The sequence below is a fragment of the Camponotus floridanus genome, unplaced genomic scaffold, assembly GCF_003227725.1.
Source record: "Camponotus floridanus strain SB8 unplaced genomic scaffold, Cflo_v7.5 scaffold41, whole genome shotgun sequence".
Lineage (NCBI taxonomy): Eukaryota > Metazoa > Arthropoda > Insecta > Hymenoptera > Formicidae > Camponotus > Camponotus floridanus.
This window is the reverse complement of record NW_020229559.1, coordinates 1,519,617-1,546,752: the sequence shown is the minus strand read 5'-3', so window position 1 is coordinate 1,546,752 and position 27,136 is coordinate 1,519,617. Positions and strand designations below refer to the sequence as shown.

At 37.6% G+C, this 27,136-nt stretch overlaps 1 protein-coding gene across 6 annotated transcripts in view; it reads left to right on the top strand.

The window, feature by feature from the left end:
* LOC105256333 (forkhead box protein P1) overlaps positions 1-27,136 on the top strand; it is a 281,566-nt gene that overhangs the window by 95,093 nt on the left and 159,337 nt on the right. For 3 of the 6 annotated variants that reach the window (XM_011266163.3, XM_020029092.2, XM_011266162.3), the window contains one exon: positions 2,835-2,888. The exons of the other annotated variants lie outside the window; for them this stretch is intronic. The gene's annotated coding sequence lies outside the window, so the exon portion shown is untranslated. The remainder of the gene's footprint in view (positions 1-2,834; positions 2,889-27,136) is intronic. 6 annotated transcript variants of the gene reach the window in all.

Here is a 27,136-nt window from a genome sequence, read left to right as displayed (position 1 = left end):
AAAATGTGATTTATCTGATATTTTTTACAGGTAGTCAATTGTGAAAAAAAAAAAAAGAAATTTATGAGAGCAATAAATTAGACAGACTGATACAAGACACAAGTCTCTTGCGCTATTACGCATTAAGTAAGATGTCAGCGCGTCGTATTTATTCTCGCGGAAGGAGATAATGTTTTTCCTTTCGCGACATTAATTTAAAAGCGACACAATTTGTCAAAGCGCGCCGCGAGGCGGTATATCGTAGATTTAGCGACGCGCGTCAACGCGTCACGATATGTTCGAGTTGCTGACGGCGACGATCGAGGTCGAAGGATGCTATTTTTAAAAACTACATCGGTCTCGCTGCGGCGATATTCCGCATGTGAGAGCGCGTATCCGATAAAAACGAATTCCGTTCTTGAAGGGCTCAAACGCCGCTCTCCGATGAAAATCCATTCTACGGCGCGCCGGCTTTCAGCAAAGAAAATATTGTCCGCGGCGCGGGGGGAGGGGGCGGGGAGCGGGGGGAGGGGGGCGATCGCGGCAGAGAGAGCGGCACTTTTCACCTTCGCTCTTCCACCCTGCTTTTTAATTCCGTGCGTGGCACACGAGAGCGTGTGCGCGCGCGCGCGCGCGAGTCCGGCTTTGTAGCGGAATGTACATTTCTCCCGCTGAACAACCTCATTTGTGTAATCCCCGAAGCTTCGACAACAAACTGTCTGCGGCATCGGAATGGCGCTGGGGGTGCACGGGGGTGTGAGCACGACATTAACGTACTTTGTAGTTCAGCTCTCTGCGGCAGTCGCGTCCTTCTCCACCTTCCTCCCCTCCCCGCTTTCTCGTTCCACCCCCGCCCTACACCCCCGCCGCGTTCCCTTTATCACCAAGGTTCCTGGTCGTCCTGGATGAAATTGCGATTGTAATAGCAATTATCTTATTTCTACTATTGCTTCTTTGTACTTCGATTCGCGACATACGGACTTGGTGCTGATGCGAGCCGAGGGGATGGGAAGGGCCGAAAGGGGTCGGGAGCGGACGAGAGACGGGGGAGGGTTGGTTCGCGAATGGAATTAAATGTTCACGGGATAGCTGGAAGGACCGTGACGCAATTTAAGTCGCGCGGTATTTGCCGGAATGGAACGATGGTTCTTTCAGTGTCCGACGTTACGCGCAATAGTTATAACGCTTTTTTGGTATTGTTGCGCTTTTCGTTTATACTTTTTCCTGCGCACCGTTCGCGCTTTTAATACGCCTTGCATTTGAAAGGTCGGTCGGTCGACCTTTCGGTGATGCAGTAGGAGATTCACGCTTTTTATTGGCCGCTTAAGGGGGTTGCATGATGGGAGGAAAAATATTGAGAGAGAGAAACTAATTATATGGCCTTATATGTGAGTTTTACTACGGTTTTTAATTTTATATACACACATTATGTGACAAAAAGAGATTTTATAAACTCCGCGTGGGGAAATGTGGTTGTAATTTTTTTTTGCGCTTCTGTGCATAAATATTACATTGGTATTATATATTTATATTATAAATCCGCGAGAACATTGTTTTTTTTTCTTCACATGAATTTGATTACTTTTTCAAACTGTTGAGCAGATGTTCCTAAAGCTTCGCGATGCGACGAAACTTTGGACGTTCCGTGTCTTAGATATGGAATACATCGTCGCTGTTTCAAAATGTAGTGACAAACCCGAGATCTCCGAGTCGCCGGAATGAATCGCAATGAGCGAAAAGTCTGCATTGCGACGTCGAACGTCGGAGATATATAAGGGAGGGAGGCGGGAAGGGTGGTCGACGGCGTCGACAACGAGAGATTGACTGTGAAGGCCGACCGCGCACGCCGCGGGGGTGGCTCGCGTAGGGGTTGTCGGCGCAGCGTGGCGGTTTGAGTCAGAGAAACGGTCTCAGCTCGCGCCGCTCAGCCTGAAATTCGCCCGAAGTAATCAATATTATAGCTCGCGAAGATATATGCGGGAGGATATGGGCAAACAGTGTACACACGTGCATTGTTATACGGCCAGGGGAGGTGGACGGCGTAAGGAGGGGCTGCCGAGGGAGCCGGAGTCGGGGAAGAGGAGGTGATGAAGGGTACTACGGGGATCGCAGAACGGAGCAGTTCGCGAGGTTGGCGGGAGGAGGGGAGGAGGGAGGGAAAGGCTTGAACGGAGGAAGGAAAGGGGTGGACAGCCGGACAAACAAAACCCTTGCTGCTTCATTTCTGCCCGTCTGGCCAGACACCGACCCTTTATACGTGCGCGCTTCCGTCCTACGCTCGCCGCTACCCCGATGGATCCACCTCTCTCTCCCGTTGACGTTCCGAGACGAACGGGACTTTCTACGCGGTACTTTTCGAGTTCGTTAATTAACGGCACCGTAGAGTCGAAGGATGCATCGTAATGGCATTGAAATGGGATTGATAGTCTCAGACACGAGAGTATTGTTCCTCTCTGTTATAGAATGAATACTGCGGGGCCGGTTTGTCGTTGCATGCATTGCGAGAGATGTTGGGAAGGTTGAGCATTATGCTTTTTTTAATATTTTTATTCTCTCCTTCTTTTGCACGTAGGCATGATTATGACTCACATATTAATCTTTCGAAAATGAGTGCATAATTTTTTATAGATTTTTAATTATATCTGGTTATTTTATCTTCAGATTATTTTTGATAATATAATATAATTTTACAGATAACCAATTATATGGTAGAAATAATTAAATAATAACATTAAAAGTAGAACAAATAGATAATTAATAGCAATTATTTATAAAAATAATACCTAACTACGATCAATTTCTAATTATGATATTTATGACGTGAAATTAATGGTTTGAAATCAATTTTATTTTAGGTCAGTGGTGTATACTTCCCTGGCTTCTGAGACACAGTGACGTGGCTTGTTGATGTGAGTGAAAGTATTTATCGTAGCGTTGGGCAATCTAATTCTAAGAGCTTCCGCAATTTATAGAATGCTTAAAGTTATCGCTCGTTCTCTTAAGGTTTTAGAATTTAATAACTTATATAGCACACAACACATACATACACTTCATCTCTCTAATTCTAATTAATTAAAATATCACAATTTTGAATTAATAGAAATCATGCTTACTTAAAGATAGATTGTAAAACTTAAACGTAGAAATGATATAAAAGACTGTGAATTTTACATTTAGTTGATAGTAAAAGTTTAATTATATATATATCGAATCATAAAAAATTTTGCGGAAAAATTGAATTTTTTTAAAAATTGATAAAACAAAACTCACATAAAAGTTTGAGCTAAAACGGATACATAAACGTGTTGATTCAAATTTTTAAAAGAAAATCGATGTTTCTTTCGATTATCAGGCGTCGCGATTCCTTCTCTGAATATTTAAACAAATATTAAAACTTTTGTCGCGAGCCAAAGTGTCCCCGGTCTTCGTAAATTCGCGCGATCAAAGCTCACCCTTCATGTGCGCCGACCCTAAAACGTTATTGCTGTTGGCGACGAACGTTGTCAAAATTTCGGCGTCGTACAACTCCCGATGCACATAAGGAACCACGATTTGGGCGAATGCGGGGTGGGAATCGGGGATAAGAAGAGGATGTCGCGCGAATACTTGGGTGACATAATACTTCTTAAGTCGTAAACCTCCCTTGCTTCTTGGCTGAGCGGCATTCCTGAAGTTTCGTATCAGCATTCGTACAACAAACACGATTATCGATGTCTCGTCTGTCCCATAAAGCGAAGGGAAGGAAAATGCGTTCTTAATCTCACGTGCTGCTCTTTTCAACCCTCTCTCTATCTACGCTGCGTATTTTACGTCGTCATTTTCCGAAGGTTCTTTTTCCCGCCGAGACCTCGAGAATTATCGCTCTCTCGAATCGACAAATATTGCGACGAATTGGAATTTTATTTAAACATACTTTATTCATAATATTATATAAATTAATATAAAGTATAAAATTATATAAATACAGTGAATAAGGTTTTATTTATTTTTATAGATAAATTTGAAAATTTATATATGGTAATTAGTAACATTCTCATTAAAAAATAATTATTAGCAGAATTATAAAACTGCAAATGTAATATTTTTTATTTTCAATTATTTTCAATTATAAGATTGCAAATGTAATATTTTTTATTTTCAATTATATTTTAAGTATAAAGAATTAATCACGCACAACACATGCATAATTTATATCTCTCGGAAGAGGACGTATTGAGAGAGAGAGAGGGGGGGGGGAGAGAGAGAGAGAGAGAAATTAAAGATTATCAGCGAGAGACTAATTCGTGACAAGATTTTACTTTTTTCACTATTCGTTTTGACTAATATATGGGGTGCGCGATATGTGTCGGATGTTTGCGGGAACTCGGTGGTCATGGGGATGTAGTTGGCTTACGTCCGGAATGTGTTCGGGTCAACAAGGCGTTCATTGGCTTTACTTGCTCGCGCGGTACATTAGTATTCTAGCTAATTAAAACATGACTGAAATTGTATAACGGTCTGCGTTATATTGACGATATAATGTGTAGACGGGTGGTGTAGCCGGAAGTTGGCCTGTTACGAGGGACGTTACACATTGTATACTTTTTTCCTTGGCTCGCGAATCTGAATAGATTCGCGGAGGATATCTGATTGTTTTAAAAATGCAGATGCGCTGACTCGTAGTTTTTTTCTTTTATAAAAGATGTTTTTTCAAATTAATTTTCACTACACATCAGTCATTTTTACGCTCTCCCTTTCTTTGCTAGCTTTCGCTTGTACATAATTTAAGCAAAAAGCGTTTGAAAATTTCTATAAAACATATATAGAGAAAGAATATAAACAAAACTGTAAAAATGACAAAAGTTCTGACCTTAATAAATCAAATAACTACAACTTATGCATTTTAACTCAATATACGGTCAAATAGTTTCATCATTTGTTTTAATTAATTAAGGAGCCAAGTTAGTCGCTAACGTTAAACGCATTCCCGATATTACTAAGATACTAATTATTTGCTGCCGGCCAAGTGGGGGTTGCTTTATCCTCTTGTATATGAACGGGTATAGCGCGTTTCCCGCCTGCCTGCGTACTAACCGCATAGAGGGTGGTTTCGGATGAACGCTCGGGATATTGCTTGCGTTATTGAGCGTGTTAATTGATATTTCTTTCGTTCGAATTTATTTTTAAAAGCGCAGAGCGGCCGGGAGAGAGCTTTCCTGCCTCCGGGAAATTTGCGTTTCCCTGAAACTGATAATAATATATGCCGGCGATATATCATTATACCTTTGTCCTTTGTGTTCTCACAGTGACGCCCAGTGCTGACGACAATTAACATTTTTACATTATTTATTCACTTTTGTAGTTCGCAATCGTGCGGTTGAAAATAATTGGCGTGCGTTCTCCTTTGTGGTAATTATAAATAAATATCTCACGCAATTGTGAAAAAACTGCTCGGCCAATAGTATTACACAATCCTCGCCGAGTCTCGATCGCCACCTGTAATTGACTTTCTTAGATAAGTACGTTTATTTCAACACCATCATGCGTTGAAATTAATGTATTGCATATAACTTTAATAAATCTTCTAATAAGGTATAAATAAGGGGATCGAATCAGTTGACACAAATAAGAGTACTAGTTATTTATTTCGTAAAGCATATCGTGAAAAATTTTATAAAAATTATACCTTAAAATATATCTTGTTCCAATAATTTGACAAAGATGCATGGAAATTGTGATTTTATGAAGAATATATTTATACTTCAATTGTGCAAAAGATACGTAATGATAAAGGTACGTATAAATATATTCTTCATAAAATCACAATTTCCATGCATCTTTTATTAATAATTATATATATATATATATATATATATATATATATATATAAATAATGCCTATATATATATATATATATATATATATATAGGCATTATTTATATATATATATATATATATATATATATATATAATATATATATATATATATATATAAATAAATATAAGATAATGTATGTCACGAAAATTTTGGCACACATATATGATAGCTTAAGAAATATATTTTTGCGATACGAATAATGAGATAAAATAATGAACAGTATATATATATATATATATATATATATATATATATATATATATACTGTTCATTATTTTATCTCATTATTCGTATCGCAAAAATATATTTCTTAAGCTATCATATATGTGTGCCAAAATTTTCGTGACATACATTATCTTAATATATCTTTAGCTATCGATGTCATAATTTGTTAAATGAAATTAACGTTTTGACTAAATCTGTCATGATCGGCTATAAATTAAACGTGGTAATAAAATTGATTTCTATGGTAACGTATTAATCGATTGCACGGGAAGCAATTCAGACGATCAAAATATAACCCGGCTACCTATGATCAACGTTTCGTTAAACAAAAATGCGAATAGCAATAATAAATGCTATTATCGGATATTGTGACAATCGTCCGCGAGCACTCCAGCAACGCGAATGTACTGCCCATTTAATTTCTCGGCAAACAATGGGATGATTACGCGCCGATTATATTGTGTCAGAGGGCAGAGATGCGCTGGGAATTCCATGGTCAATCATTCTATTAACTGTAATAAAAGTAACGAGCAATCTTAATTGTAAATCAAAAGCGGATTTTACGTCGCCATCCACATGTAACGTATGTGATAAAAGGTAACGTCAATTTTAAGAAATGTCAAAAAGAAGTTACATTACAGCTTGGGTAAAACGACGATTATATATGCAAATTGATTCGTAATAAAAATGGTTTCAACAATTGAAAATTGTATCGAGGAAAGAAAAATATTCGATAAAAAATAGCATGTATTATGAATCTATTATAATGAATCTATTCCATGAATCTATTATGATATGATGCACACGTACACACACATTGTGTGATAACAAGAGTAAAAAAACTTTTAAATTAAATAAAATATGTGAAAAGAAAAATGAATAAATATATATAATAATTATAAATAAATTTTATCTTCAAAATGTATCCATTAATGATTGAATTTTGATCGATGATTTATTGCGTAATATTAACTAATAATTAATATTGGTGCTCTATTTGATTAAATACGGGTATTAATATATAAAAAATATATAAAAGAATGAAATATATATAAAATATTTAGTAAAATATATAAATAAAATAATAAAATGTATAAATAAAATATATATAAAATATTTAGCAAAATATATAACAAAATTTAGTAGCTTTTTTTTAAAATACCAAAAAATATTATTCTATTAAGAAAATCACCAAGTGAATATGGTGAATATAACCGAAAAGCACGCGAAATAATGCCACCAATATATAAAAAGACGATCCACCGTTGCTCGGTAATAGAAACCGATTTGTCAGGGTGCCTTTACATTTCCACGCAGAGTTTCGCATCTGATAACCCATTTTATCCCGTGGGAGCCTCGTCCGTGTTCCGCCACCCTGGCCAACAAGTCAGAGAATCACGAGGGCATCCCTTTTTCAGTCCCGTCACGGTATGGGTGCGTGTCCGAGCACGTCCATGACCGTTTCTGATTTCGTCTTTCTTGCCTAGAAAGTCGAGCAGATAGTGAATCTTGTAAAATGGCCCCGATGAAAGACAAATATTACCAGGGATCACCGAGAGACGCGATTTATTTTGCAGGATTTTGCGTTGACAGTAGTCGCGAAAAGATCCCGGTGTGACTGCGAGATATACACGGATTTAAGATCAGTTAAAGTGGAATCGGTTAAATGTGTTAAAGTTGAAGCATCGCAGGTATCACGTAGGAGGGGGCACTCGACTTCTTTATGATTAATAAATCTCATTATTTGAAATAAAATTATATCATATAAATGACATTTAATCTCTACTCCTCTAATTAAAATACCTCCGTTATTAATGTTTTATTTTATTCTTTATCGATTTACGTTTAATGTTATAAAGTACTTAACAATCAGAGTTCTTATTACACCGATCGAAGTTAATACTTTAAATAAAATTTCTAAAATATGCGAACGGAAGATAGTACATTCTCGCGAGTCTGCGGCGTACGAGGAGCCGCAGATTCATCGCGGGAGGCAGAATGCGCGTGTATTTGGGAATCGGAGCGCGTTGCACCTCGAAAAAGGCGAACAAAGGATTCGGGAGAAAAATGCGGGGAGAGGAGAGAGAGAGAAAAAAAAACAGAAGGAAATCTCTGTGCAACGCGCACGCGCCAACTCGCCGCCTGGCAGAAAATTATAATTACGAGCCGCAAGGCGCGTTTTCAACGGCATAAAAACTTAAAGCCGCGCCACGTTGCGCTATTCGTTGCGCGATGCTCGTCGGTTTGGCTCGCCGATTTGGCGACGGTGTGTTAATTGAAAACTACCGAAAAGCACAATTGCACGAGAATTATTTCTATTCATTAGCCGGATGGTATTGCTCGCTCGCTCGCTCGCTCAGACCGGCCAGCCGCCGAAAAACTTTTCCAGCTTTTCCGCTTTTTTTCCATCCCCCTGGTTTGTTCGCTTACCATAGCCACCTCCCCCCCCCCGGCTTTCCTCCTCTCTCCCCCTGCGATCTCTATCCAGCCGGTCGCGCGTGGCGTAATTATGTAACATAAATACAATCCCTGCCGCGACGTAATTTTTGCGGTATAAGCTCAAAAGCTCGCGCCCAACCCCCTTCGCTACCCCGCGGACCTACCGGCACGTACGACGGCGGTGGGACCGTAGTTCTCGCCGCGGAGGGCTTTTTCAGGAACGCTTTCGCAAATCAATTTACGGCATAACGCGGCCGTTCTCATTGTCCGCGGTGGTAGCCGACGGCCGCCGCCTCGTGGCTAAACCTTTTGTAACACCGGCGGCCATTGTTGTGACAGAAAATTATATCGTAATGCTTATTTACGGTGAACATTCCGGCGGCCGAGACCCTTTGTTGGCTCTTGTCAAGTACCGAATGTAAATGCGTTTGTAACGCCCGGCCGCGACCCTCGCGCGATTCTCTCTTCGGGTTGTAGATTTTGTTTGATAATTATATACGCGGTCGTATTTCGAGAGGGAATGATCCTCGACGTCGCGTCGATCACTCGCCGGCGTGTCCGAGCGCGTTTTCCTGGACAAATTTCCATCGTGTGTTATTTTTGCGACGCCACATCGCCTATGCATTTATCCGCATCCACCACTCAGCGAAAATATTTTCATACTTCCTCGTGCTGAAGGGGTTGACAAATCTCAGCGCGGATAACGTTTTCTCTTCTTTGAGAAGATTGGCATTGTCGGAGCGATTTTACAGATCGTATCTCGTGCAATAATAATTATGGGTATAAAGATGGAAATTTACAGCGAATCAGAGATATCGTTATTTTACGTCAAATGTTTCGTTGAAAATATTACAATCAGATGTTAAATCAGATGTTTTCATTATATCGGTTATTCCGTATTTGAAAAATCAAACATAATATGTATTAGATATTTTGAAAAATTATGTTTGATAACATACGAATTTTTAAAAATTTTATAACAATATTAAATTAAATTTTACATAATAATACAGATAATGATACATATATTGTTAAAAGAGTTTACGTTTTATTAAATAAAATAAAATTATAAATAATACGTACGAATTAAATAAAAATTATAAATAATACGTACACTAGATATAAAATATATCTAGTGTACGCAATTATTTGTTAAATGTAGGGGTCTCAGAATCTTGATCTTATCTTTGGGCGATTTAGGCGTGACGCCGAGTAAACCTAGCACCGGAATTGCTCGGAAGACGCTTTTTTTCTGGGAATTCCAAGGGGTATTTTCGCCAGTCAATGAATTTACAGCCCCTCTTTACCGAGTTCACCCTTAACCGCTTAACGAGAACTGCTTCGCGGCACGTGAGAAAAAAGCTAACCTGCTTGGTAGACAGTGGTAAGAGGCGTAAGCGGTCTTGAGGGGTGAATTAGCGGGAAATAAGTGCAGAAGAGAACATTCGGGGCCGCCTCGGCGATAGAAACCAACACATCGTCGTACAGTTTACACGTACACGCAATACACACGCGTGCAGGTGTGTGTATCGGACACTGTCGAGTTCCATAAGAATACCGCGAGGGTGAGTCTTCGGAAGAGACAGTTGGGGTAGGTACGCTACGATAGGCGGAAGCGAGAGGGCGGAAAACGATGTAACGCGCATAAAGTAAATTGCCGCGAAATCTCGGCGAGCCTCAAGAACGGAGGTGGATAAGCGAAACAAATAAGAACGAGAACGAGTCTACGAGAGATAACGTGAGAAGCGATAAAAAGACTTCATGCGGCCTAATATGATTTAAGACTGTAAGACGTTGCATGCATCTGAAACGTGATGTTTTTTTTTCATCTTTTCGATTTTCAAAATTTTTATATTCTAATAAAAAATGTGATGAGAGCATCAAATTAGAGATCTAAATTATATAGATGATAATATCTTGTTTATTAATTATGTAATAGTATAACTGATATCGGAAAATCATGTTTAAAATAATTTTTAATAATTATAAAATAATTATAAAATAAATATGTGATTTTTTTATATTTATGCTTTTGAATAAAATAAAATTTCAACATTTTGTAGGAAAAGCTGAATTATGCTTTCACTTTTTCAATTTATTTGTAAATACTTCTTGATTATTATAACCATGACAGACATTTATCATGGCCATATGTACAGTTTGGACAACTGTCATCTAACTTGAACGAACAATTCTGTACGAGTATAAAAAGTTCTATTATACGATACACAATTAAAGAATTTAATAACATTTAAATAATACATATATTAATCATTTTAACGATCAAATCTTTCTTTCACGTTTGCTTCTCGTATTGTCGTGTGGAAAAATGCGCATAATTAGTATAGATGCTCCACTTTCCCCCCTGGTAAAGCCCGTCGACAAGACGGGCAGGTTGCATCGCAAGAGAGACAACGTCCTGGTAACAAAGGCGGCCCCGAGGACTTTCAGTCACGTGTCGTGCGCAAAAAACTAAGAGCCCCGTCTCTCGCGGAGAGAAGGACGGAAGAGGCTCGCTTCGGGGAGAGCCCTCGAAAGCATCTGAAAAGAGATTTTCGCGATGTGAGAAAAGGTGCGTGGCCAGACAGAAGAGACAAACGCGGAAAGGAAGAACGGAGCTGATGGACGAACTGACGAACGGACAGACAGACATACATACAGACAGACAGACAGACAGACAGACAGACAGACAGACAGACAGACATGCGAGAAGGAATGAAAATAATAATACTCGCTATGGCCCTGGGCCATAAGTGTCAGCAAGAGGAAGGAAAGCAGGCAGGAAGGAGCATGCTGAATTTTTGTCATATGTAAGTCTCGCACCCCTCTCGACACGCATACGCGTGTGCGTAACCGCCCGTCCGACGTGTCGTCCGCGAGGATTATTTCAGGAAGAGCGTCGGAAATCGAGGGATTGAGATCCGGGTTCTTTGCGACACGGCCGTGTATCTCTGTTCAACCTTTTCCTCTCACATGATTGTGTAGAAAGGGTGAGAAAACGTCTCCAGGGTATATCGAGATACTGTCATCGAATTCTTTTGCGTTATACCTTCTCGACTTGCGCGCGTTATATTCCTTCCAATTCAAGTTTCCATCTCACATTTAATTTATTCACTCATAAACTAGTAGAACCAGATTAGACTTCAGTATTGACGTACATTCGTAATTATCCTAGATGGATAAATTATTAGTTGTCGTATATTACAGAATAATCTAGTAAGGTGTGTGCGATTCTAAATGATTTATAATAATTATTATATGAAAACTTAATGTTTTTGTAAAATACATCGAATTATAAATTTTTCTTAAGTGAAAACTCAGAGAAAAAGTATATGTCAAGTGTAATAAAAATTTGCAATTATAAAATTGAAATTAATTTAGATACATATTTTTTATAATATTAATGAAATTTCTATTGCTCTTTAAATCAACTATATTTTTATAAAAAGTATTTAATTATTCCTGAAAAATTTATTAATTTATTCCTGAAAAATTTTGATTTTATGCTCCGAGAATTGTAGTTTTTCTCTTCTCTATATAATAACAAAATTATTTTCGGTCTTTCGCATCAATCCCCCATTGCGCCATATATTATCGATATTGTTACATTCATGTAAGCATCGGCGCGCGTTTGATTTTTCGCGATTGCGTAGACGCGCACAGGCGTACTCGCGTTGATTCAATTGCGGTTTCCCGTAAACAAGTGCACCGTTTTATTATTTATCGCCGTTATTCCGGCCACTTAATCAAAAATATATTACGAACAATGCCTCTCAGCGTCTGACATTTTCGATGCCCGGCTGTACGAGCGCGAATGATTTCATCAGCGCATTATTAAGTGGGCTTTGATTTTCGATCCTCATTTTGCAAACCGGGCTCTTTGTTGCCTGCCAAACCCGTCGTAAACGTTACAGAGAACACATACCTGTCAAATGAAAATATTCTATTTGCCAAACTATTACTCTAATCACAGGTATTGCATATTTGCTAATTATCAGACCCGTTGTCCGCTAGTATCGTTATATGTTCGCTTGGTAAATTCAATTCTGTTACACATAACTACATAATCGGTGGAACGTGCATCGAAAATTCCGCGATTACTTCGAATTTTTGCGAATCTAGCAGTATGAAAAATATTTTTTCGTATGTAATTTGCATATAAATAAATATTGATGATTCAACGAAAATTATATCGTAAGACTTTTCAATCCGAAAGCATTAATACCAACTTGACTTAAACAAAATACGAAGCAAAAGGAAAAAATCCTTTACGTTTCTCTTCGATATTTAGTGCCAGAGTAAAAAGTGGTATAGTTAAAAAATTCGAATAAGAATGAAGCGTATACATCACGGAGAATGGGGTTAGCAACGCAAATGCGTGCATACCAACGTGAATATACGCAACCAGGTTGGACAAATGAAGTAGATATGACATAATGATTTCGAGTGCTCGTATGCCGAGAATTGTTGCTAGTCAGTCGTATCCGCGATTCACCTTGTTCGTTGCAATTTTCATTTCTGTCGATACGAACAATTACAATTTGATCTCGCGGCAAAAACAAACATTACATCTCGCTACGCGGAATACCCGATTAAACGTATTAATGATGATTTAAACTGCGCGATTTACATCGATCGGTGCACCGTGTTTAAATATATTTAACTTGCCAGGCTTTTCAGATGCGCTATTATTGCGTTAGACTTGTTATATAAAAACCAAAACGTACAAGTTAAAAATGCGATAAGAAGATTATTTAACAATTTAATTTAAAATTTTAATTTTAGATCAAACTTGACTATTGACTTTGACTTTTATACAAGTATAAATTCTATAGATGTATTTTTTATGAAAATAATTATTTATTATTCTAAATAATTACATTATTCGGAAAGAAAAATAACGTACGCATATCGTTATTAGCATTATATTCTCTGAAATTATTGTGAGGAGAGATTATCTTCAAAGACTCAAACGACAAAGACATAATACGGTATGGTTTCGCGGTAATTACTATAAAAACAGTAGATCTCCCTTGCATGAATCGAGCATGAGAACCATAATTATACCCTCTAGATCAATAAGCTCTTATTATGCTTACACATCGGCACAAATGAGGCTATTGCAAACAGATGTACGGTTTGTATGTTTGTCGAGAAATTTTCAACAAACAGTATACGGTATTTTGCAATTTAAACATTTGCTCTTTTTCTAGGACATTATTATACTTTATTATCATTGAACGAATACAAACAACATTAGTTTGTAGGTTGTACAACAAATGGTAAAGAAAGTATTACATGAAGAAATAAAATTCTTATTCTTTATCCCAAGTTGTAAAATAATATTGGCTCGTCTCAAACTATTTTAATTTATATATAATATTATACTTTCAAAATTTGAATATATATAATTATATATTAATAGGAGAGTAATCGTTTACATGAATTTATGTGGATCGAATGTTATGAATATCGTTTAAACTGATGCGATTTATCAATTATGATTAGACATTTCATTCACCATGACATGTTTCCATCTCCTGTGCGCGGATAAACCGATACATGTTCGTAGTATACAAATTTAGCGGTGGCTGTGGTGGTTTTACTATGGCAAAACATTGTATACACACTATAATAGTATGTGCTCGCCTCTCTCCTACCTTCTTGGCACCCTTTCTTGGCGCCCTTACATGGTAAACAACTAACATCCACAAGCAATGCCAACCGGAGGGTTGTGTCTTCCATTTGTGAGCCATTTCTCCTTATCCAGGGAATTGGCATAAATATGGGCTACTTAATCGATCCTGTGTATACTCTAATGATGTTTGAACTCGGTGAAAATTGTCATCGTTCATTGTATCGCATGTTTTTCTTATGAGCGAGTAATAATTCTTACTATCATCCTATATTCTATTACATTATTGTTTTTGTGAAATAACCAATAATTATAATGTTCTGTCGATTATTATGCCTGACAATTTCACTCTAATAATGCATGAAGTCATTAGTATCTTCCTTGTTTATAATTGGATTATTTGTCTTCCCTGATGACCTCTATTATAAATATTTCTATTATGAAAATTTATGCAATGATTATCCTAAAGAAAGTAATATTGCATTTTTGTTATTACTATTGTTTGTTGCATTTTTTAGATAAATATAATTCTTTGATGCTCGTGAATCTTAAATAATTTATTGACTTTTAGCATAAAAATATCCCCGAAAACTTTAGAAGCTTATATAACATTATATTCGGATGCGCTTGTGAATCAGCTTTGACATCGAGACGAGTTTGATGTGTTTCGAGTTTCTTTTTTCTTCTTTTTGATCTCTTGCGCTTCCTGTATTTCACTGTAAACAACAGGCATACCCATCGTGGACAGGCATTGCCGACCCCGTGCGAGGCCTCCCACTTGCAAGGCACCACCCCTCATCAGTCGGTCTGTACAAATATACTATTGTATTGATCCTATACCTTTTCCACCCGCTACGTTCCTTTTGTTCCCGGGGATCCTCGTTTTACATTTTAGCCGCTTCCGCGAAACAACTAATGTGCACCGAGTGTGTTGACAGTAACTGTCTCGCTATTGTTGCACCCTCTCGACTCGCGTTATACGCCCTCGTGCGCGCGGGGGAGGGTGACGGTGGATCATCGTGCCGTGTGCAAAGCCCGCGGGGCTCTTCCGTTCGATTCTTCCTACGTTTTGCGATAAATCGACTCTCCCTCATCCCCAGCACACCTGAAACTTTGCGACGCTCATGTACCAGAAATCGAAATAAAAAGAACAAGCGTCGAAAATTTGCGATTAATCCTTACCATGATTATCTTATAATTAAGCCGACTTATTTAACGCTAAAAAAGAACGCAAGTTTCTTTTCCACAATTTTATTTTATTAGTCATCATTATTGTTTGTATGATAAAAATTATGAGAGAAATATAAGATTATGAGAATAATCGCATAAAAATTTTTATTGTACAATAAATTATGAAAACTAGTTTGGATTTTCTAAACATGTAATTGCAAATAACAATTGCTTATATTATAAAAAGTTGTTATTCGAAATATTCCTTATCTTTTTTGAAAGAAATATTATTTCCTGATTCGAAATAGAATTAACAAAAAATTCTGCGATTAAGATGTATAGAATAAAGAATTAGGAAGAGTTATATTACAGATTAATTTGAATTTAAAAATCTATGCTGTTGGTTACGTCGCAAAGTAGCGATTAAAACGTGTTATTCTCACAAAAATATTTTCAATATATTCAAGCAGCTTAATTAAGCCGCGGCCGCTAAAAATGTTTACCGGTCGCATCGTCGCAAATCGAACGGGAAAAAAAGTCCCCTCCGTATAACTTCTAATTTGAGAAAACCGCAACGGTATTTTCGAGGCGTCGGCTGTAACCGTTCCATGAAATTAGTTTCGCGGTGAACTCTATTTCGTTTCCATCGTATCACTCCGTGCCGAACATTCCGGATTTTCGCGCGATCATAAACTCGTGCATACGATGCATACCCAAATTGCCTGTGTGGCTCGATGCACATGGTACAGGGCAGTGCGAGCGAATGCATATTATTCGTTTAATAATCGATAGAATCACGTCATCGCGTGCACACCTCGCTGCATAAAGCCCTTTTCCAGTCTTACTTCTCGGCTCATCGGTGTTAATGCACGTTACGTGCTACTGTTGCGAAAAGCAATAAACGCATTATGCATCGCACGCGCCCTACGGAAAATTGGGGAGGGAGGGAGTACGATTGCCTCTCAGCACCGTCTCCGATAGCGTCAACACGGGCATGAAATATATTGTCTACTAATTACAGACAGAGCACATCAGTTATTTCACTGATTGTATATAATTGAGAATGATTCCTAGGAATAATGAAGGAGCGAAGGTTAGAAAATTGCAAATAATGATAACTGTTTGTTGGAATAACCATTGCATGCACGATGTAAAATGATATTTGCCGAAAGAGCAATATACAATTTCTCTTATGTATTCTCTTAATTTGCATTTTATGAAATAAGCACGGAAAAGGGAAGACTGACTAATTTAGAAGACATGTAAATATATCTGATGTGATATATCATCTATTTATACGAGTTTATTTTTGAATTTTCGTACGGATTAAATTTATATTAATGTTAACAAGTATTTATTATTATATAGTATTTTATTATTACATTTATAGTTATAATTGTATCTTCTGGTAAAAGAAAAGCACCAGAGTTTATAATCAGAAGTGTAATTGTGGCTTCCTCGAACTATAGAAGATAACTAGAAATGGAGTATTTACATACATTATATATATAAAATGTAAAAGGGAAGATAATTTTTCAGCAGAAATAATTGTATAAAAAGGATTGATTTTATTTATATATCAATTATAAGAGAGAGGGAGAGAGAGAGAGAGATTGTCTCCCTCTTTTTTATTTATAAAGTACAATATTTTCGCAGTATATTACAATCCATACAGTACAGACCGTTGTTGTTACATTGCAGCAATATTGTAGCAACATCGCAATATTGCTGCAATGTAACAACAACGGTCTGCGTTGTATGGGAATAATGTAATTTAAATCTTTTCAATTCGTTTCACCACGTTGCACTGCCCACGTGCTGCAATTTCGCGACGCCCGTGAAAAATAATTCCCGCGTGGACGCGTCGCGCCGAAATCTCGACGTGCCGGCCAGCCAGTTGGTCGCTATTCGCAAGGCATTTGCGCCGCGATGGGGGCGGAGGACCTGCGTATGTACGCACATACAAACAGGTATCGTAACGATCGTAACGCATCGAGGTCGAAGTAACCGGCAAGGTAACGAGCAAAAAGGATTGCGCTAACGAAGTGCCTGACGGGTAACTTGCTCCGGGTCCAGGGCAATAATGTCCCCCGCTGGTAAACTCGTGTTTGCACAACTCTTTGTCCCAGTACGCACGGACACACAATCGCGATTCTCGTGTGCGTATATGTATCGCTATGTGCGTGTGTGCGCGAGCGATGCAACGTGCACAAAGAGGCGAAGACACGGACGAACGGCCAATGACTCCTGCCCTCGTGCTCCGACCTAAGTTTTTTTTAGTTGTTGTATGCATAATAGTGTTAGGATTCATTAGCAATCAGAGATGGGCCGGCCGGCTCGGTCAGACCGGTCGGAGGATTGTTTACCGGTATTCAGTCGTTTCACTCATGCCTCTTACGCCTCGACCGGCTGCAAACGTTCCTCGCTGTTCTAGCATGAGAATTCATAGCTCTGCGAAGGAACGGGGGTGATGGTTCAAATTTCGTGATCTACGTGAAAGCGATTTAATTGTCTTACATGTGGGATTTTTGAGGCAAAACGATCTTACACGTGGAAAATATAGCGAAGGTAATACGTGAAACTTGCCGCAATAATATTTTCAAAGTTTTTTAAAAAATACATAATTCGTATCTTACTATTTTTGATAATAAAATAAGCAATGTTACCAATGTTACCAATTTTGCTAAACTTTCCTCTAAAACTAATTTAAATTAAATATAGAGGAAACAACATTCACTTGATCTGTAGAATTTTCTAAAGACAGCATCGATAAGAATAAAAAATGAATATTAAATCCTCACATTGGTTTAATTGATTTTTAATATAAAATTTGCTTAAATCTTATGATACACTGCATAAAATGTATTTGTAAAAGTATTACAAATCGATAAATTATTCTAAACTAATTATTTACAGACTGAATATAAATTTTTATTAAATCACGTGCATTTATTTGGAGTAGATTGACAGATGTAAAGCAATGATGCGTAACTTCCATCGCTTGATCCAGTAGTTCTACGCACGAAGGGTGCGACGGCAGCGGAAAATCGTGAGTCTATTTATAATTTCGTCTCATTCATTCGGAAAACAATCAAACGCGCGGCGAGATCGCACGACGTGAACACGCGGCGTTACCGATCGCGAAGGGAGGATAAAAGCGACAATGAAAATACACTCGCGGCAAAAGCGACAGGCCGTGGCGAGATAGCTTATGCTTCCGGGAAAGTGGCGAAGGTTGTCAGTTTAACTCGCGCCATCACTTTAACGTCGCCTCGTGGTCTGTTTAGTTTTGCACGGCGAGTGTCGTGCCCGTCGTTCGATGGCCGGCACAAACACGAAGCACGAAGTGGTGCGAACCGACGAAATCGACGAGCAAAATACGACGCGATGATAATCGTTCCTTTGACTCAAGTTTATTCGTGTGCCGTTTCATCGAGTTGTTTATTTGACGAGCAAAGTGGATGACGTTAGCCGCCGTCGATTGTATCGCTTTTTAAAGTTCGCGAGAGGCTGACGAGACAAGTTTCTTTTTTTCGAATAAGAATTGTAGAATATATGGTTAGGCAAATTTAATTAGAAATTATATTAAATGTAATTATATTTTGGAATTGATATTTTAATTATCTAAAAGAAATGTTTTAAAGGATGCTACCAAAATTTAAATTTTTGAGTATAATACAGAGAAAAGATTTTAAAAGAAATTTTATGCACATTTTAGGAAAATATCATTTACAGAATTTTTAAAAAAATTTTTAAATATTGGTTATAAGAATGTTAATTAAAATTAAATCTTCACAATACATTGTAATTCTTTATAAATGATATTTATATTATTTCGATAAAATATATTTAAATATATATTTTCTTTAGAAGTGTTCAAGTAATTTATATAATACGCTTTGTATTTAAAAAATTTTTATCAATAAGATAAATTATTAGTGTAATGTAGCAAAAGCAAACTGTACACATATACATAAGCAATAAAATATTACTTGTACAATGACATATCATAATTTCCTTCTTGCTAAAATTGTATATGAAATCATTGGAAAAACTCGGTGGGGAATATTCGCTTTGACCCACGAACAGCGTCATTTTTTGCAATGGTGATATTATCCAGAATTATTGCAACAGGGAAGGATAAAATATGCAGCCGAGTTAGTAAATGCCGTCCATTATAAATAGGCGCATGACACGAAGCCAGAATAAATATGGCGATATCCTATTTCCGCGCGCGCGATGCCCGGTCGGCATCGGTGTTTATTTTATCATTTTTTCATGAGATTTCAGTGAAGTGTAAATACCATGCAAAATGCAGGAACACAAGCGACTAAACATAACGATTATAAGCGCCTCGGGCTTCGATGCACCGTGGCTTGTTTTCAATGCAGTTGCATTGAACTGCAGCTGCATTCCAACTCCATGGCCTCATCCCCATCGTTCGAGCCGGAACTGCACTCTTTGTGAAATGTCACGACCGACCTAAAACGAGAAAAATGCATTGAGCAACACGATAAACTACGCATCGAGTCATCGCAATTATGGCGCGCGGGGAAATGTTTTGCATTGGTCGTCGAAAATTTGCGCGTAATAAACGATGTCGTTAAAGCGTGCGAGCACACTGTGTCCAAAGTTGATTATTTTGGGGAATCAAATTGAGGAACGGTGTGAATGTACATCGGTTCCCGTTATTGTCATACATATATTATGACGATGATAGGAACTTTTAATTCCAAATATTTACACGCATTGTTTGTTTTTTTAAAAATTGCCTAAAGAATAGTAGAAATACTTTTGAAATATTTTAATATTTTTCATGAATACATTTTTATTATAAATTTTTTGTCGCATCAATATTTTTTTTTAATTACAATATTATACATCGAATTTGTATGTCATAAAAATTACACACACATAAATTTAAATTTCTCTTTTAATGCGACAATATACACGACACTCAAAGAGTGTATTATATGAATGAAGGAAACCAAGAGAAAGGAAACATAAAGGGGAAGATGAGCATCGTGTGACACAAGTAGTAACAAGAAATGTAGCGAACAAGTGTGTCGTCGGAACAAGACAGGAGTGGCAAAGAGAAGCGTTTTGGTCAAAAAGGGGTAGAAACATGGAGGTGGCGGAGATAATTTTCAGACATTAAAAATGATATCAGAGCGGAACGCCGCGGGCGAGGGATGAAACGGGCCGTTGTGTGCGGCGAAGAGGTTGAGACGGGGTAAGTGCGGACGGAGAAAAGTTGGTGTATAAACAGAAGTTACGTAAGTACATTACAAACTGTAATGGCGAATCGGAGCCGTTCGCCGCTCGGTCTACGTCTGGTGAAAGTGGGCTCTTCAACCGCCCCCGAGAAAGCAACCCTCGGCATTTATTATGCTATATTGTTACAAGGAAATTGCGTTTTTATAAGTGGAGTCGTAGCGAGACTGTAGGACCGTATCTCTTTCCTTGCTTTGCTGTAAATTGCCAAGATATAATTGGAATGATTATTTTGAAATAGATGATCAATATGTAATTTTTTAATAAATAGAATGTAGATATGGAATGTAGATATGGAATGTAATATATTTAATAAAAAATATAAGCTTTTGTTATATTGTTTATTATATAATATATTAATATAAGGTTTTTCAAATTTAATTTTAAAATATCTTAAGCATTGTATTAATATTATATTTTAATAAATAATATAACAAAAGGTTTTTTTATTATATTATATACATACGCTTATAATTTTTAGTTTATAAATTTACGGTATTTTATTATAATATACTATATATGAATTGTCATGCAATACATGTAAGATAAAAAATTATTTTAAATGCTAAATTTAATTTCACAATATTCAACATAAATTTCTTTGATTTTCCAAATAAATGATTTCATTACTAATTGTTATAAGGCGTTCCGCTGTTATCGTTTATTATTCAAACGCAGATAGGCATGGCACATGCATTATTAAAATACCATATAAAAATGTCTCGTACAGTCGCAGAACAGAATAATATAAAAATTATTAATTCAGTGCATATTATTGAAAATAACATGTAAAACAATAAAGTCCTCCTAATTATATATATCGCGTAAATCTATTTTACACATAAAAAATTTTATAACATAATTTTCTACAATAAAATTTAATTAAATTAAAATTTAAAATTTAAATCAAAATTCGAAATTTCATATAATTCTTTTAGATAATAATTTTATTTATTATTATTTAGTGCAAGGCAATTCATTGGTATGTGAAAATATTTAAGAAATAATTTTTGAATTTTATAGTTTGACACGCAAGTACACAACTCGTCATTTAATATAATTATTTAATTATATCAGGGCAATGTTATTTATTTTGTGACATGTTTCTTCGTAAAATGTGCGTGGAAACAAATGTAAACAACCTTCGTGAAACGTAAAGCTAATTTACGCATAATTTTTTTACGTTTTATCTCGATCAGTTTTATTTATTTGAAAATTTTTTTCGTTTCAAAATAAAATAACCATCTGTATGAATATTTCGCGAATGGCGAGGGGAAATGCGTGAATCGAAATTTAAGCTATTGTACATTAATAACGGAAGCGGTAAATATGCGTAACGCACTTTCTTGTAGACTCCCTTGCATCTATTCTAAAGGGAACGAATAAAAGTGTGGGACATAGAAATGGGAGAAGAGGAGGGTGGGCTCGGGTCGGCAGCATGTTGCACGATCGTAAACACTTTGCATATTTCCCATTCCATTCGCAGACCCTCCAATCTACCTACCGCCACCTTTTCAACCATCCTCTGTCTCCTTCCAACGTGTGCGAGTTATATAGCGCCAGTTTGCAATTAGCTAAAATCGATCGCGTGAAAGTGCACGATGGTACCGACCCCATATAGGCTTCCTTCTGTGTATTTCTGGCGACGCACGATACTGGCCGGTTTTTTTACACAACACCTCTTTCGTACCTTTCATTATAATAACACGCTATTGCTGGCTACTTCTAACGTTGTTTATGTTGCGTTATTCCTTTGCGCGCACTCACACTTTTAATTGCGATCGTTTTAACGGTTGTTTGCACACGATAAATGCGTTATGTAAAATTGTGACAAAAAGATGCAAGCTAAGATTGTATAACATTCATTATAAATAAACACTTACAATCATTTACAAGAATAGAAAAAAAACCGTTTATAATTTTTGCAAGAGAATTTAACTTCCAAGAATAAAAAAAAGTGAGATTATAGAAACTATCGGATTAATATACATTTTAACATATTTCCCCGTATTCTACAAATATTTCGCTAATCATAAAAGTTTCATCATTTGAAAAGGTGTTTATTCGCAGTTTCGAAATATTTTTCCCCCGCTTGTGTTTGCGTGTGCGTATGTGTACTCGCGATGGTGCAGCGAAACAATACGATAAATAAACGTCAAAAAGTACACGAAAGTATTATTCCGCAACTTCGCTACATTTAATAAAATCCCTGCTACGTGATCTGTAGCGCGAATATCAGCACTATCTCTAATCCCCTCATACCCCAGTCTTTCCTTCAATCTCGAAGTTCTATCCGCCCTTCTGCCCCCTCGTCTCTTACCGCGTAGCTCGCCCGACCAAACCTCCCTTCCGCCGTCCCCGCGAGGCAGAAAATCTGAGAGCGAGATAATTACGGTTGGAAGCGCGGATATTATTTAACCAACATTTCGCTGCGCAGACCGAGGGAGTGGATGAGCAAAGGGGTGGTCGCGGGGGGGGGGAAGGGAAGGAGAGGTCGGATCGGAGAAGCTCGGGGGTATTCTTACACGAGCGGCCCAATCAAATATAACAGCTCGGTACAACATTGGCTAATATCACAGCGCGGTGGAAATTCCTTCCGTGTTTTCAAATCTTCTCTCCCCACCCTTTTTTCCAAAGAAAAACACCCGATCGCCCGCATTTCTCGCGGCGGCGCGCGTTCAAATATTTTACTTCCGCCGGAAGAAATATAACCGAGACTTAATCCGGACATTCGCCCGTTCCAATGCGCCCCGCGAATGTTTTGAAAACTGTCTGATTTCATATCAGCAAATTGAGAAAACCGAAATGCAAATTATTCTCCCCTTAGCGAAGATCTGAAAAGCTTAATTAGTTTTGAGATATTTTCACCTTCTGCGTTATTGATCGCCTAAATTAAATTATTCAAAAAGTCGTACATCACATGTTTCTTCAAGAATAATAAATCAAATCCATTACGCTTCTCTGCCGAGCGTAAATTATAGATATCAATCGTGCAACTAAAAATCAGATTTTTCGTCCGCCTGTTCTTTTTGCTTGTTGTAATTCGAGAAGTTGGATGTAGGCCAATGTGGGAGTAACATAGCTACTATTTTTTTTTTGCGAGATCTTGATATTCATGCCGCTTTTACTACTGACACGAAAGAATCGAGCCAATTTTATGCGGGCATCCTGTCGTTTGCAACATATGAGAAAAAGTCTAACAATAAGTCGAAACACACAGCGAAGAAGCGGCATTCATTTTATGAATAATTCATCGATCGTGGAAGGTATTAGCGCTCGGCACGAGCCGAACAGTAACATGTAAATGAAGCGATAAATTTTGCATGGACAGGTTGCGAAGTTTCCCGTAACTCCAATTTGGCACAGTTTCGCTATCTTTTCTTTTTTTCTCTTCGCGCGCGTGCCTCGTTAGTGTTTGTCGTATTTTGTTCACGCTCGTAACTTAAATGCGAAATAGATTTAAATAATAAAAGAAATATATAAATTTTTTTTAAATAAATATATTTCCTATACGGTACGGAATATATAGTAGAATAATATTTTTTAAAATAACATAATATGTAGTTCTCTCTCTTCCTCTCTCCCTTTCTCGCTGCATCTAATCTTTTTCCAACGTATAATTTATTGTACATGGACGAATCGCAACTTTCAAATTACGTTGAAGCCACGTTAATAATCGCTCCTGCGATCGCCGCCGTTTTCCGCGTATAGTTTCATCCCACGAGGCCATAAGGCTTATCCGCCAAGAAGATCGAGCTACCCAGACCCCATCAAAATCCGACAGAACTCTTCCAACGTCGCCGCCAACCCCTTTCTCGGGGCAGCCGCTGGGTTAAAGAGGAACGAGGTGGAGGATAATAGTGGTGCGTTGCGGTTTTCAGCTTTTACGACCGAATTACGACTTTTCAACTATTTTTACGAGAGTTGTTTCAATTATTTCACCAATTTGCAATTAAGAGCGCCGCGCACCACCCCCGCGGGAGACGGCGCCGTCGACGATAGGGGTCGCAAAGGGTTGGCGCCTCTCTCGAGCTTTATGGGGCTGATAATTTCGTGATTAGCCAATTAAAGAAAAAATTAAATAGTAAATGGCCGGCAGGGGCCGATTGCGGGACAAGTCTCGGTTGTTAATACACTGAAAGAGAGAAAAAAGGATTTATAAGAGATTATTGTTTTTTGCCGATTGCTGCTGTCGCGAAAATCTAAGTTAATTGAAAAATTGAAAGAAATTTTGATAAATTTTCGATTGAAATATATGCGCTCTTTTTCCAGTTGATTCTTAATATTCAATATCGATTGTAGAATGGGCGAAAGTTAATCCCAGTTTTATAGAAATATTTTACAGAAAATATTTTATAGAAATATTTTTTAAGTTAGTATATTAATTATATCATATAATCTCTCTCTGTATGAATCCTCTTTATAAGAGCATATCTACATATTTAAAAAATATATAATATTGTTACATTTTTATTTAAATAGTTGCATAAGATATATATAATATGCTAAATGACAAATAATTAAAAGACTGTATAACGTCTGCATTGCATCAAAAAGTAATATTATCTCGTAGCCAACTTCTAACTCGACAGTCTGGCGACTTTAAGATTGCGCTAGAGAGGATGGGCAATATAAATTTGTTATTAACCTTATTATAGCCGCGCAATATTGACGCACGCGTTCCTCTTCTCACGCGAAGGAAATCTAAAACTTTTACAAGCTCTCGGTCGCATCGTATTCCTTAATGACAATAAGGGGGAATAAGACAATTTGTAGCTTCCCGTTTTCGCCGGCGGTATCCGCCGATCGCCGCCGGTAGCACTTTTAAAGTTGGGCCGGCGCGGGTTGAAGAGGTCAGTATTTGTTCGGCGTGGCCGGCTGTAGCGCGGGGTTGTTGGCCGGGGGGTCGGTTTGCCGAGGAGCAAGAGGGAGGGAGGGAGGGAAGGAGCGTAGCTCGAAGGAGCTACCGGCGCGGAATAACGGTAAGTCTAGTGTTTATTTGATGGCCCGTAATCACGCTATTTTGTCATCAACGGTAGGCCTTCTTCCGCGATGTAGACCGACGTTAGGGGCTGACTCCGCACTTATACTCGCCCCTAACTCACCCACCCACTCGAGAAGGAGGAACTAATTCGAAGCACCCCGTTGCTGCAGTCGGGGCGCATCTTGCTTCCGGTATAATTCTAAAACGCGCAGCGAGGCGTAGTACACGGGCGCACGTACGCAAGGTGCAATCGCGACGGTAGAGATCTCTGATACTACGACGTTTCCCATTGTTCTTCCGACCTGACCATCGCTCGTGATATGCGTACACGCACGGGGCGCTGCGATTAAATCCGTGAGCGCGCGGAATCGCGAAACTTTTTTCTCTTGCAATTTTAAGAATGCTACAATGCTGTTACCAACACATCTATGTGACAGCTAACACGCGACGCTGTATCTTAAGAAAGTAATTTCCAAGAAAGACGTCTGTCATATCCAGAATATATAAAATAAAAAAAACTTGCGATAATAAACGAGAATATTTATTTTTATTAAAGGTAAAAAATATGACAAACTCTATGAAAATTTAGAATCAATTAAGAGATATATATGTTTATGGAACAAAAATAAAATTTAGATTTTGCACAAAATAATACCAAGATTTGCAAGAAAGAAAAAATTAATTATTATTTATAAATTATATAAATTAATCAAGCGATAATTATGTGATGCTGCAGAATAGGAAATCTGTAACTTTATTGACTAGATTGTCACGATAAGAAAAGTAGCGTACACAATAGTATTTATAGCGAGTCATTCGTTCAGCTAAAACTGCAGTGTATTTAATCCTTGCATGTTTCTGCAGTCCGCAAAAACCGATACACCGCTACATCTTGCAATGTGTATAGAAGCGTAATAATGGTGCGATGCCTGTGAATCATTGGCAAACGGCGCACCCAGACCTATACATGCGCCTCGCATGTTTTTGTTGTGTCTTTTATACTCACGATATCGGTGGCATACATGCATAGCGTTTATTGCATTTCTAATACGCTTAAGATATTGCAGTATTACTCGTCAACAACATGAGCAATTTCAGAATATTGACACGTATCACATATGAAACCGATTAGTAATTACCGTCCAATTATATAATAATAGTATGAGAAATATGTGATAGAAATTACCGCAATGGCAGTAGTAATAAAGCAACAGTAATCATACATATTCACATTAATTTGCAGACAACTGGAACATTCATATCTATCGTAAAGAATAGGATAAAATTCCTTTCTTACTGAAAAATAAGAGGGAAGACAAATTGTAATAATTATACAAGATATGAGCCGTTTTGGCTATATAAGTACGATAAGTTTATGCAAAAATGTTGTGCGTCTTATTACGAGATATGGAGGCAAAATTGATGAATAGTTAATGTTTTCCTTAATGACTTTAATGATACTCATTTTGCGAGAGGTACACGTTTCCGTGTCATTAATTCGTTGAGATATCTCGCCTGCGAAATTAATATAACATTCTTCGATAAATGTCTCTTAAACGCTGTATTGCATCGG